Genomic DNA, 13,899 nt, shown 5'->3' with positions numbered 1-13,899 from the left:
GTGGATTCTATTCGATTAGATAGATTTAAATTGTACGTTAAACATCACAGCATAGTTGAAAGGTATGCGTTCCGTAGAAACGGGTGGCCAGCAGAGATAGGTGGGATGGGCTGAGGGAAGCTGAGGGATGGTATGTGGAATTGGAGACAAGTGGGAGTTTCGGTGTGAGATATAGAATGATGGTCAAAGATAAAAGTTTGGGTTCACGTTTTATGGCCTGGTGGTAGATCGGTCAACATGCCCTTGAGCAGGGCATTGATTCTGGATGCTTCTGTGTGTCGCGCTGAACGGGAATCTGTTGGATGACTGGTATGATGTAGTTGTTGAGCGGTTTCACTGCAAGTATATTGTATGTTTTGAATATTCATTTTTTTTAAAGCAATATGTATGGTTCAAATGAGCACATCCCTAAGGAGTATTTTTTTGGAAAGGACATGACCGGGCTCTACTTGGTTTGAATAGCGGAAACCGAGTTACTGAGATTTCCTGCCCAAACCCACTCCCTTTTCCCGGGATAAATAATTGCGAGTAATCTGTAAATTATAATAAATTATTTCATTGAACAGCATGACGTGAAATGGAACTATTAAATTATATGCGATGTCTAAATCTGGCTTTTCTACAGCCTTCTCTCTCTGCTTTCTGCATGATCAATCATCAACACTCCCAGAGGGTGGTGGGCCAGCGAAGGGACAGAGGCTGCAGACAGGGTGAGCTCACTGGAACCCTCAGCCACAACACTGATGGGCTCAGCCAAGAACTGTACCCGCTGATGATGGGCAGTACGAGGGGCAGCATTTATCCCTGTGAAGATAGAGTGCATCATCATCATCATTTCCTTCATCTACATTAACCTGGAATGAACTGGACAGGTAACAATAAATCCCCTGCAGACATTTCATGCTAAGTCTGGTCAGGTAGTAGCTCTCAAACTCTTGGGGGCATTAACGCCACCCACGACTACCTCATGTGAACTACAATCCCGACGCTGTGTTTTAACGTTTAGAACGTCAATAATTATTGTTTGTGATGTGGCATTCGAAACATAGGACCCTCTTTCATCAGCGAGAAAGAATCTGTTAAATAAAAAAATGACACTTACTTACTGCACAGATCCCAACAGTTATGGATGGGTGCCTCCATCTGATGAAACTACACTTCCCGAGTTAGGCTTACACAGGTGTTCGTCTCAGCATGCTTGATAGCTCAGTTGCAGTAATTAACTGAGGTACTAGCCTCTTGTCTTCCATAAACAAGCCCTGTAACATGGAGATATGGCTGTGTGGGAACACTAACAAGGTGTATCAATTTAACCTTTTGTTTGTTGAAAATGATTTATTCACAGATATGACAGTTAAAGTTCTTATGCTTCCAAAACCATACTGCAAACGATGCGTGTTAATGTTCAGACTGAGCATCGGGCTCTTAACAAAACTCCCCTGTACAGAAGACGCCTTCTTCCAATGACTCTTGTGTGTAATGTAATGGAACTGAGAGTCATGATCAAGGGCTAGTCAGGTGGTAAAGTACTGGGGATCTATATATGTGGAACGAATTGTGCTAAGAAAAATTGGGATCGAAAAGAAGCTACAGTACATGAGGCGGTTAAGAAGTGGTCCGATAAGAACACTAGTTATAAATATAGAATACTTATTGTTAAGATGTATATTTTATCCAAGCTAATGTTCCAAAGCGTTATATTTAAAGCGTTATATTTATATCCAAAGCGTTATGATATAGAATCTAAACAGTGTGATGAACCCATCAAAGTTGAAGAGATTATTGGGCCTCCCGGGTGGTGCAGTGGTCTAGGGCACTGCATCACAGTGCTAGCTGTGCCACCAGGGACTCTGGGTTTGAGCCCAGGCTCTGTCGCAGCCAGCCGCGACCTGGAGGTCCAATTACATCAGAATTTTAGAATTTTTTTTCAGAAAAAGTAGCTCTCATCCTATTTGAAGTTTTTTTTAGAGAGTATTACAAACAATGTTCCCCCACCTACAATGAGTCAGGGGTTAATACCACTAATACCTAAGCCTAAACAATAAGTGCTGCTCATCAATAACTGGCATCCAAATTGTCTTCTTAATAATGACTATAAGATATTAGCCTTACTACTTGCAAAAATAATTAAAGAAGTCCTGGATGCAATCATTGATGAAACACAGTCTGGCGTTATGAGGAACAGACATATTTCTAACAATATCAGACTAGTATTAGACATACTTGACTACTCAGACCTAATAATCGAGGATAGCTCATATTATTTTTATAAAGCATTTGACACAGAAGAGCATCAGTTCCTCTTCCTCTCCCTTGAGAGACTTGGCTTTGTTTTTTTTCTTCTGTAAGGCTATTAAGACTCTCTATGCAAATGGTAACAGCTCTATCAAATTGAAATATGGCACCTCACCTAGATTTGAGTTAAAGAGAGGAATTAGGAAAGGTTGTCCTATCTATCCATACCTGTTTTTATTGATCACCCAACTTCTTACAAATTCTTTAAATAATAGTTCTGCACAAGGTATTTCCATAGCTGGTAAAGAAATTATTATAAGCCAGCTGGCTGACGATACTACAGTCGTTGCCAAAAGTTTTGAGAATGACACAAACATTTATTTCCAGAAAGTTTGCTGTTTCAGTGTCTTTAGATATTTTTGTCAGATGTTGCTATGGAATATTGAAGTATAGTTACAAGCATTTCATAAGTGTCAAAGGATTTTATTGACAATTACATGAAGTTGATGCAAAGATAAAGATATTTGCAGTGTTGACCCTTCTTTTTCAAGATCTCTGCAATCCGCCCTGGCATGCTGTCAATTAACTTCTGGGCCACATCCTGACTGATGGCAGCCAATTCTTGCACAATCAATGCTTGGAGTTTGTCAGAATTTGTGGGTTTTTGTTTGTCCACCCGCCTCTTGAGGATTGACCACAAGTTCTCAATGGGATTAAGGTCTGGGGAGTTTTCTGGCCAGGGACCCAAAATATCAATGTTTTGTTCCTTGGGCCACTTAGTTATCACTTTTGCCTTATGGCAAGGTGCTCCATCATGCTGGAAAAGGCATTGCTCGTCACCAAACTGTTCCTGGATGGTTGGGAGAACTTGCTCTCGGAGGATTTGTTGGTACCATTCTTTATTCATGGCTGTGTTCTTAGGAAAAATTGTGAGTGAGCCCCCTCCCTTGGCTGAGAAGCAACCCCACACATGAATGGTCTCAGGATACTTTACTTTTGGCATGACACAGGACTGATTGTAGCGCTCACCTTGTCTTCTCCGGACAAGCTTTTTTCCAGGTGACCCAAACAATCGGAAAGGGGATTCATCAGAGAATATGACTTTATCCCAGTCCTCAGCAGTCCAATCCCTGTACCATTTGCAGAATATCAGTCTGTCCCTGATGTTTTTCCTGGAGAGAAGTGGCTTCTTTGCTGGGTTTGAGCAGAGTCTGAAGGTAGGGAGGGGCAGTTCCTCTTGCTGCTCCGTAGGTAGCTAACGTTAGACTACTTGCACAGTACAGCTTCGGTTGGCCTGACTGTAAAAGACCAATATGGGATTTATCATTCAGAGTCTACGTCACTGTATGTCATATAATTTTTCCCCACAGGGCAAGCTATTTACCAGCATACAGGCAAAATGACACTGTTGTGACTGGAAGCAATAGTGTAAAATTAACCTTATACTATTTTCAGAAGAACGAAGGGGGATTATTATTTCACTTTCCATCTCCTTTTGTCTTTCCACTATTATCAATCTGTAATGATTGACATTTTAGAGAATTCAACATCTCTGTCTGCACAGCTTCCTAGGCAACCACTGCAGCAAGAGTGCAGTGATACAAAATCAGCTTTCCCAAGGCAAAGAAGAAGGAATATGCTGTGAAGACTGCGAAGACAGACCCAACATACTGTCATAGTTAATCATTTCAAATCTGCATCAATTGAGTTTCACAAAAAAGTACACAACTAAATATTACATATTCCAAATTGAGTACTTAAAAAACACCAGAAAACACATTGTAGAATGAGATCCCTACATCATCGAATTGATAGCATCATAATCAGAACAGTAAATTAAAGGACATTAAATTCACTACCCATTTAACAAACATTTCCCTTTTCAAAAACATTGCAGGCTACGTAGACAGGCTCCTTGATCACCTCTTCAACGAGGTCACCCTTGATCCAACGTCGTATGTGGGGAAGCTGTGCGAGCTGACCATCCCAGGACCCCTGTCTGCTCAGTGTGAGAGGCCTGACAAGAAGGAGGCCACATCTGGATTTGTTTCCCGCTTCAAACTTGAGGGTGACTGAAGCCAAGTGGACGACTGAATCCTGCTTGATTGAAGTGGGGTACATGGGTCCCCCTCCTCTCCCGCTCCCCTCCCATCAATCTCTGTAGTTGGTTGCATTCCCTAAAACCTAAGTAATTCACTTTTACGGGATATGACATCACAGTTTGTTACTTTGTATTGTTGTTTGTCTAGCATTCCGATAGAAGATGAGTGTTACAAATTGTACAAATCAATGAGTACTGCACCCTGTAGGGCGGCCAGGTGACTATATATTATGCTTATGGCTCTAATTCTTTAAAAAAAAGGAAAAAAAAGATGTCTCGCCACAGAAGGTTGGTGGCACCTTAATTGGGGAGGACAGGCTCGTGGTAATTACTGGAGAGGAATAAGTGGAATAGCATCAAATACATCCAACACATGGTTTCCATGTGTTTGATACCATTCCATTTATTCCATTCCAGCCATTATTATGAGCTGTCCTCAGCAGCCTCCTGTGTGTCTCACCATTATTTCTCTTGAGTATTCATGTTGATCAATATTTTGTCTTTCCTGGCCTATTGTAAATGATCAAATAAATGTCTGATCAATACATACAGTACAATTCTGAACGTATTGTCATTTATAATGCTAACGAAGAGGCACCAAGAAATTCTCCAGACACTTATTGTAGGCTGTTTTCATTTACATTCCCTTAAGTAATAATAACACATTTAATTTGTATAGCTTTTCATTACAGAGCTATCTCAACGCTCTACCGAGGAAAAAATAAAACATATACAATAAAAATAACATAGTATATGTTACGATTTCCTAATTGTTGTGGCTAATGTTAAATAAGTGGCTAGGTTTACTAATGCTAACATTAGCTAGGCTAGGGGTTAGAATTAGGGATTAAGGTTAGGTTAAAGGGGTAGGTTTAATGGAAGGGTTACCTAACATGCTAAGTAGTCACAAAGTAGCTAAAATGTAGTAAGTTGTTACAAATGAGCTATATTGCTAAAATTGCTCATGATGAGATTTCAACACACAACCTTTGGGTTGCTAGACATTTGCGTTACACACCTACCCATCCACCATCAAACAATCATCATACTTCTGTTGCCTTGCGTAACCTTCTGTTTTATGTAACCATATCAAACTTAACATATCATACTAATTTAGATGTCCTGGATGTACGTTTACTATGTCCCTGATTTACTATGTTTACGATGACACCAGGCGGGTCATTCCAAGCCTAAATAGTATGCATCAACCCATTTTCTCTGCAAAATTCTCTCATGGTCGACCATGGACTGATGGATATAAGACAAACAGCAGCAAGACACAATTGCATTGCTATTGTTTTGTAACTATATACGTTTGACAAATTCTTAACATACTGTACGAATTGCAAATCATAACATATTGTACGAAATGGATGATTGACATCCACAAATGAATAAATACCATACGAAATGTAACATATCATACTAATTGGAGTGTCCCGGATTTACATTTACTATGTTACCCCTGAGTCCAGGTTGGAATGACATCAGACCCATTGTTTACCTTATCATCAATGCCTTGTCCCATCGGTTACCGTGTTTACCTGCAATGACCACAAGGGCATTTCAAAGCGCTGTCAGTTAAGGCGAGCTGATGAATATAAGCTTCCCACTCACTCAGCCTGTTCTTTCAGGCTTCCTGATAATTAAAGATGAAATGGTAAGAATCCCCCATAATATAGCGTACAAATATTATGGGTGATGTTTTGGTCATTCAAAGGCTATTTTTACTTAGAAAATAGAATGACTGTGCGGGACCTTTAAAAACGACCACTGCATATGCATATTAGCCAATACATATGGCATAGCATACACATACAGCATATCTTGCAATACAATATTTTCTATAAACAGTTGTACAATGTGCTCTGCAATAAGATAACCAGAGTTTGATTTCTAAACCAGATACTTTCTCAAAAAGCAGCTTCCCAATACCATGGAGGGCATGCATAATCTTGGATGTGTTGGAATATAAAGTATGGACAATGATAAAGAGCCTGTAAGATCATAGAAAAAGCGGTTGGGAAATAAATGTTTGAGTTTCAAATACTAAATGTTCAGTGAGTGTGAGTATATTTAAGTGGTTTAAATGATCAACTTTCCTACTAACCTTCTAAAAGTTGATGGTGCTAAAATCTTGCCAATCCATTTATTATTCTATTATGAGACATTCCAGGTAAAAAATACGTATATTTTAATATACTTAAATCATACTTCATTAATATATTTAAGTAAATATTTTAAATATTTTATTTATATTTTATTAGCATTTAAGTATATTAAATACATTTTAAATTATATACATGGGGACACTTTTTTTGTACTGAAGTATATTCTTAGTATATTTGACAAAGAGCTAAATAAATATACTTTGAAAACACCTTAAGTACAATTTATGTACAGTGGTAAGAAAAAGTATGTGAACCCTTTGGAATTACCTGGATTTTTGCATAAATTAGACATACAATTTGATCTGATATGATATTCATCTTAGTCACAACAATAGATAAACACAGTGTGCTTAAACTAATAACACACAAATTATTGTATTTTTCTTGTCGAATACATCATTTAAACATTCACAACGTAGGTTGGAAAAAAATAGTCCCCGCAAAACACCAGTCTCACCGTCAACAGTGAAGAGGCGACTACGGGATGCTGGCCTTCTAGGCAGAGTTGCAAAGAAAAAGCCATATCTCAGACTGGCCAATAAAAAGATTAAGATGGGAAAAATAACACAGACACTGGACAGAGGAACTCTGCCTAGAAGGCCAGCATCGTGGAGTCGCCTCTTCACTGTTGACGTTGAGACTGGTGTTTTTCTCGTACTATTTAATGAAGCTGCCAGTTGAGCACTTGTGAGGTGTCTGTTTCTCAAACTAGACACTCTAATGTACTTGTCCTCTTGCTCAGTTGTGCACCGGGGACTCACACTCCTCTTTCTGGCTAGAGGCAATATGCACTGTTCTGTACTGTTCTCTTCTGTTCTGTAGTACACAGCATTGTACGAGATCTTCAGTTTCTTGGTAAATGCTCGCATGGAATAGCCTTCATTTCTCAGAACAAGAATAGACTGACGAGTTTCAGAAGAAAGCTCTTTGTTTCTGGCCATTTTGAGCCTGTAATCAAACCCACAAATGCTAATGCTCCAGATGCTCAACTAGTCTAAAGAAGGCCAGTTTTATTGCTTATTTAGTCAGAACAACAGTTTTCAGCTGTGCTAACATAATTTCAAAGGGGTTTTCTAATGACCAATTAGCCTTTTAAAATGATACAAATTTGATTAGCTAACACAACGTGCCATTGGAACACAGGAGTGATGGTTGCTGATAATGGGCCTCTGTAGATATTCCATTTAAAAAATCAACTCTTTCCAGCTACAGTAGTCATTTACTGATCAATTTGATGTTATTTTAATGGTAAAAAAAATGTGCTTTTCTTTCAAAAACAAGGACATTTCTAATTGACCCCAAAATTTTGAACGGTTGTGTAGTCGTTGCGTAAGTATTCAGCTCTCTAAGTCAGTACATGTTTAAAAAACATTTGGCAGTGATTACAGAGGTTAGTATTATTGGGTAAGCCTATATGAGCTTTAGTCCACTATTAGCCCATTATCTACTTTTTATTGATCCCCAAAAATAAAAAATTATTCCACTTTGACATTATAGTATTTTGAATAAATTGTTGACATTGTTTGAAATTACAATGAAATACATTTTAACCCCACTTCGTAACACAATAAATTGTGTAAAAATCCAAGGGGTATGTATACTTAATCACCCACAGAGTTTCATAAAAAAAAGAAGAACAGAACCAGTCAAAAGTTTGGACACACCTACTCATCCAAGGGTTTCTACATTGTAGAATAATAGTGAAGACATCAAAACTATGAAATAACACATATGGAATCATGTAGTAACCGAAAAAGTGTTAAACAAATCAAAATATGTTTTATATTTGAGATTCTTCAAAGTAGCCACCTTTTGCCTTGATGACAGCTTTGCACAGTCTTGGCATTCTCTCAACCAGCTTCATGACTACATGATTCCATATGTGTTATTTCATAGTTTTGATGTCTTCACTATTATTCTACAATGTAGAAAATAGTAAAAAATAAAGAAAAACCCTTGAATGAGTAGGTGTGTCCAAACTGTACTGTATACTGTATAAATGATTTAACTATAAAACAACTCCATGTGTATTTTGAATGACAATACTAAATTACAATTAAAGCATTTGAAATTGAAGTATATTTTTAATGATAATGAATGTAAGGATACTTAGACAGGAAAACAATTAATTTAAAGTACACTTTTAATAAATGTATTGAAGGGTGATGATAGTATATTTTTAGTATACTGAAAGACTGAAAAACAATTAATTTAAGTACACTTTTAACAAGTGTGTTAAATGTTGATGATAGAATATGTATAGTATACTAAAATACTGAAAAACTATACATTTAATGTACACTTTTAATAAATGTGTTGAATGTTGATCGCATATCTATAGTATACTAAAAGACTGAAAAAAATGTTATTTTAAAGCACACTGCTATTAAGTGTGTTGAAGGTTGATTATAGTATATTTATAGTATAATAAAATACAGAAAAAACTATGAATTTAAAGTACACTGTTAATACGTGTATTGAAGTGTGATGACAGCATATTTATAGTATACTAAAAGACTGAATACAAAGATTGGCTTGGCATGTTTTGCATAATGTACGATCCATGCATATGTATTTGAGCAAAGAACACTATCTCTAACGGCGTTTCACCATTTGTTGAGTACGGCAACACATAGCAAAGGTGTCTATCTCAGGCAGTCTTTTTTTTTCTACACGTGTCTCAGGCAGTATTGGAAGTATCTAAATATAGTGTAGCCTACAAATCAATGTACATCAAGTTCCGTGGAGGGAACAATCTTACAATATTGCAGTTCATAAATTAGAGCTTTTTACCGTCTATGCCAAAAGCCTGGGCCTGTGATGTAGACAGTAGAACTATCATCAACACATGCTTCAGTATTCCCCCATTTGTGTGCCAAGCCCCTCATAGGCATATCGAAAGGTTCCCATCCTGGTCAACAATGTAGTTGACCGATGTAGAGAGACAAGTGCCTCATCAGAATGCATTCTAAAGCTTGTTGTGGTCCAGAGACGAGAACTCTACCGTCTATGGCAAAAGCCTGGGCTTCTGACGGGGACAATATAATGTTACAATAGTAAAATCATATGTTGGTCACTTGTAAACTGATTATACATTGAATTTAGTCTTCAAGCTGCTCAAACAAGCACGTATATCTGCAGGTGGTGTTAATCGACTCTAAAATGCACTAGATTGTGTGAGACAAAACTCACAAAGAAAAGACAACAGGCAAATGAACATGTGGTCTCAATGTCTAAATAGTGATGTCAGGGCTGATTCAAACTGCAGGACTTCTTGGTGAATAGATAATGGGAGACAAAAGTGAGAGACAATAATGAATAAAGATGCTCAAACAAGCACGTGTATCTGTAGTAGGTGTTCTTCAAAAGACAACATCCAAAACCCACAAAGAAAGACAACAGTCCCAATGTCTAAATAGAGACAACAGGGCTAGTCCAAACTGCAGTAGGATGGTTCTCCTCACAGGGGAGGGAATCAGCTCATGCTTGGCGAATTACACTTGGTTGATCTCTGGGAGCAGGACACAGGAGAGCTGAATAGACCCTGTGAGACAAAAGTGAGGGACAAGAATGAATCAAATAAATCATCACATCGAAGGAATGTAGCTTGTATGCACGGAAATGAACATCCTGAGAGTCTGAGGCAGGGTGCTCCGTGATCATTCTACTCCAGCTATGGACAGGGACAAATGTGGCAACTCTTATTTGTCAGGATAAAATACATTAGTGGGTCCTGCCTTGATGACTGTGTTACCTTTACACTACTTGTCCTATAGATTTTTGTAGTCTTAAACTATTACTTGGAATAAACTAATAATTAAAACCCTCCTTGTCCAGGAATGACACGCTAGCTAGTGATTAAAGCCATCTGCTCCTGCTGGCTAGCAGTATACCTACTTGTTGTAGCTTGCTAGCTAACCAGCAAGCTAGCTACATTACTAAGGTTGCAGCTATCTACAATATGTTGAGGGTCATTTTACAGCTTGCATTGACGGTAAATATAACTAAATAGTTATAGAACTAAATATAACTAAATAGATAGCTATATTTACCATCAATGCAAGCTGTAAACTAGAACATTTCTATAACTAAATACAGCAGTTTGTCGGACGGAGATCTCTCTCTCGAGCTGGAACCAGCTTTCTACTACCGTAAGTATGGATAACATAATTGGCAGAGGTGATCAGCAGAGATAGTACCATGGATAGTACACGAGTTTTGATTGCTTTACAGGTCAGTACTTGGCGGGTTTTTGCATGTCCAGCTAGCGAACATAAAAGTAAGTATTTAAGAAAAAAATGGCAACAATTGACATTGCCAACAGACAGAAATGTACTCAGAAGAAATAAATATACACAACGTGTTAAAACCAGCTCCTACCTCGACAGAGAGCCACCATCTCAGAAGCTAAATCAGATAGCTTGCTATGGCCCACCACCTAAACGTGCTGGAGTATTTAATGCAACCTAAACCCAAGTAAAGCAATTTTCTATTAGAGCTATCAAGAATGAAACACAAGAATCAATCAATTAATAGTTAGTACAAAACTATCAAGATGATACAGAGACATAAGCCTACCCAGTGCTATATGTGACATTGTATCCACAAATATCAAAACAGTATGCTTGTGTCTTTATTCATGTTAAACAGAATGTTTGGTCAACCTGATGAACATGGGATGCACGTGGACGTGGCAATTTCTCTTTTTCCTTAGTTTCAGCAAAACCATGTCCCATTGAGCTTCCGTGGAACCAAAGACTGGAAGCGTTCAATGCTTTCCTCAAAGGGAAGAGGGAAACAATTGCTCTAGCCTACTTCAGTTGTGTTGGTCTATCGTCATGAATCTAGTAATATTCTGTGGAACTTCAGTGGTAGAATGGAATTCATTATTTTGGAGTCGACGTCACTAGCTTCCAGTAGCCTAGTAATGTTCTGTCATGGAAGGTTGCACAAATCTGGTAACTTTCCCAACCCTAGTTCTGTCGAACTTTAGTGGTCATGTTCCATGCAGCTTCAGGTAATGCCCTGAGATTTGGGGATTGATAAAGAATTACTGCAAGTAGTTAAGTATTTAAATGGTTATCTACCGAAAAAAAGGAATCACAACAACAAAAAGATGTGTAATCGATCGCTCCATCTATAAAGCAACTTGGCGTGTTTGACTGTGCGTGTGTGTGTGTGTGTGTGTGTGTGTACATGTGCATGAATGCCTGTGTGTATGCTTGTGCAATTACCATGTTTTTGTGATTCTGAACAATTGAATGAAGCACTGGTATTCTGTAAACAGAGACAGATCTGTAATTATTGGTCGTTTTTATTCACACCCAACCGTTATCAATGCAGAACGTAAATTCATAATTGACTGTGACGGGCTGCAGTCTTTGTGTGGGAGGCGCAGGACAGAGGTAAGCCTTTGTAGGGAACTAGTCATGGTGCCATAGTGAGTGTGGAGAAAAGACATATGAGAGGTTGCTCACACAGGTGCTCGGAGTCCAGAGGGTCATTGCCATGGAGATGTGGAAAAATGCAGCAACTGCTAGAGGAAGTTATCTAACATTGATACACTACATAACCAAAAGTATGTGGACATCTGCTCGTTGAACATCTCATTCCAAAATCATGGGCATTAATACAGAGTTTGTCCCCCCCTTTACTACTATAACAGTCTCCACTTTTCTGGGAAGGCTTTCCACTAGATGTTGGAACATTGCTGCGTGGGACTTGCTTCCATTCAGCCACAATTCATCCCAAAGGTGTTCGATGGGGGTTGATGTCAGGGTTCTGTGCATGCAGGTCAAGTTCTTCCAAATCGATCTTGACAAACCATTTCTGTATGGACCTCGCTTTGTGCACAGAGACATTGTCGTGCTGAAACCGGAAAGGGCATTCCCCAAACTGTTGCCACAAAGTTGGAAGCACAGAATTGTCTAGAATGTTGTATGCTGTAGCATTAAGATTTCCATTCACTGGAACTAAGGGGCCTAACCCGAACCATGAAAAACAGCCCCAGAACATTATTCCTCCTCCACCAAACTTTACAGTTGGCACTATGCATTCAGGCAGGTAGCGTTCAACTGGCATCTGCCAGACCCAGATTCATCCATTGGACTGCCAGATGGTGAAGCGTGATTCATCACTATAGAGAACGCATTTCTACAGCTACAGAGTCCAATGGCGGCGAGCTTTACACCACTCCAGCCGACGCTTGGCATTGTGCAGGGTGATCTTAGGCTTGTGTGCGGCTGCTCGACCATGGAAACCCATTTCATGAAGCTCCCGATGAACAGTTTTTGTGCTGACGTTGCTTCCAAGGGCAGTTTGGAACTCAGTAGTGAGTGCTGTAACCAAGGACAGACGATTTTTACGCACCACACGCTTCAGCACTCGGCGGTCCTATTCTGTGAGCTTGTGTGGCTTACCACTTTGCGGCTGAGCTGTTGTTGCTCCTAAAATGATTCCACTTCACAATAACAGCACTTACAGTTGACCGGGGAAGCTCAAGCAGGGCAGAAATCTGACGAACTGACTTGTTGGAAATGTGGCATCCTATGGACTGCCATTGTGAAAGTCACTGAGCTCTTCAGCAAGGCCATTCTTCTGCCAAGGTTTGTCTATGGAGATTGCATGGCTGTGTGCTCGATTTTATACACTTGTCGGCAACGGGTGTTGGTGACATAGCCAAATCCACTAATTTGAAGGGTTGTCCACATACTTTTGTTTTCGATAGTGTATATCTCTATACCACTTACAGTATAGGAGTGTTTATCAATGTAAATTGAATGACAAATTTTAACATTGGAGTACATCCTTGAATAGAGTACATCCTTGAATAATACTTATATAAGTATTATCAGTGTACAGGAGCTAGTAGCTACAAATAACTCATTCTGTCTTAGCACACAACAGTGTGCTGTCTGTGCCACTTTTATCACAGTTTGTTGTGTGAAGGCTGTCAATGTCCTTGGCTCAGAAACACATTCGTTTCATTCGTTACACTCACTTCTGAAACAAAACATGCAATGCACACTATCAACAATCACGCCATCGACAAATAATATTATGTGATGAAACATTAAATATTTGGAAATATCATAACTTTCCCATGGAACCCCACCCTATTGAGTAACTGCACAAACTATGGAACTATAGTAAATTAATTTTGTCGATTTAAAGTTACATTCAAATATTGTGTGTGTATTTATAAAAGGTACAAATTGAATTTAGTTAGGGTCTGGTCTGGTTTCGGTGGGAGAGTGAAGATAAGATAGCGGTTTTGGAACCACTCTCCTTCCCTGTATTTATTTTTATTGAACCTTTACCTTCATCAGGGAGTCATACTGAGACCAAGATCTCTTTTACAGATGAGCCTTGAATTACAGAAATGACATAAAA

This window comes from Oncorhynchus nerka, linkage group LG15 (genome assembly GCF_034236695.1).
Source record: "Oncorhynchus nerka isolate Pitt River linkage group LG15, Oner_Uvic_2.0, whole genome shotgun sequence".
Classification (NCBI taxonomy): domain Eukaryota; kingdom Metazoa; phylum Chordata; class Actinopteri; order Salmoniformes; family Salmonidae; genus Oncorhynchus; species Oncorhynchus nerka.
This window is presented reverse-complemented; position numbering follows the sequence as displayed.